At 33.1% G+C, this 1143-nt stretch overlaps 1 long non-coding RNA gene across 1 annotated transcript in view; it reads left to right on the forward strand.

The window, feature by feature from the left end:
• The window catches only part of LOC109388147 (uncharacterized), a 228472-nt gene that overhangs the window by 175008 nt on the left and 52321 nt on the right, over window positions 1–1143 (forward strand). The window contains exon 4 of the long non-coding RNA XR_002125151.1: window positions 361–490. This is a non-coding gene — a long non-coding RNA (uncharacterized LOC109388147). The remainder of the gene's footprint in view (window positions 1–360; window positions 491–1143) is intronic.

Here is a 1143-nt window from a genome sequence, read left to right on the forward strand (position 1 = left end):
ACATTTTAAATATATTATAATTTTGTCAATTATACCTCAATAAAGCTGAATAAATAAATACATAAATAACAAAATTAAAAACCTTCAACTTTTTATAATTTTGTCAATCAATATTTCTTATATAGATAACACACTCCATTTTAGAATCCTGAGAAGTGATTAAAAAGCACCCATGATTATGGTCCCATCCTCAAATCATGTGACTGTTCACCAGCAAACAGCATTTTCTCAATAGATCTTTATTTTGTTTAATTGGCTTTGACTGAACATTTGGAAACTATGGGACTCTTTTGTCAACTCAAAATATAATCTTTTTCAAAGATTCTTATGGTACAACCATCCTAAATATTTCTTTTTCAGACATTTGTGAGTCTTCAACTAAGAAAGATGTTGTCATCAAAAATGTGAAAGACGATGAAAAATTAAAGTGACTTTCGTTTTGCTAAGGCCCTCAGATGGAATAGTATCATCACATGTCTTCACTTCACTTGTATGTATGGAATTGTACTTTGGAGGTTTGGTTTTTTTTCTTTTCTTTTCCTTTTTGACTACAACCAAGTCAATTTCAAAGCGTTTAGCTGCCTGCCTTTCTTCTTAAGGAAGTACTCTTGATTTCTGTACGTCATGTTCTCTCCTAATATCACGCGCCTAGTTCCTTCTTTAAACAAGGGGCATTCCTAATTTTCTTTTTTTCCTTTTCAGAAAACACAAATGGAGTTGAAAAGGAAAAAAAAACCCCTCCAAAATAGCATCTTTCTATTTTTGTAGTTTTATATGATTATAACATGCTAGAAATGTCACTATAATTATAGCAACAAATTATTTCAACAATCCTCACAAGTGATGCTATTTATAGCCAATCAGAAAAGCACAGAGAGGATTAATCCACCAGCAGAAAACCTGCTGGTGGCTGAGCTCAGGCCTCAGGCTGGGACCACCTGGCACCAGGTGATTAAATGCCTCCTCTGAAAACAAGAGGTTCCCTGAGTCTTCAGTCAAACACAAAACATGAGAAATGGAATAAATAAAAGAGGACATTTAAATGATTACAGCTTGGCATTGACTCCACATTCCTTGTGTGTCAGGTACTATTAATAGTGTAAAAATTACAAACACTGTTTAACTCTCTTTCAAGATTTAAAA

This window comes from Hipposideros armiger, unplaced genomic scaffold (genome assembly GCF_001890085.2).
Source record: "Hipposideros armiger isolate ML-2016 unplaced genomic scaffold, ASM189008v1 scaffold_183, whole genome shotgun sequence".
Lineage (NCBI taxonomy): Eukaryota > Metazoa > Chordata > Mammalia > Chiroptera > Hipposideridae > Hipposideros > Hipposideros armiger.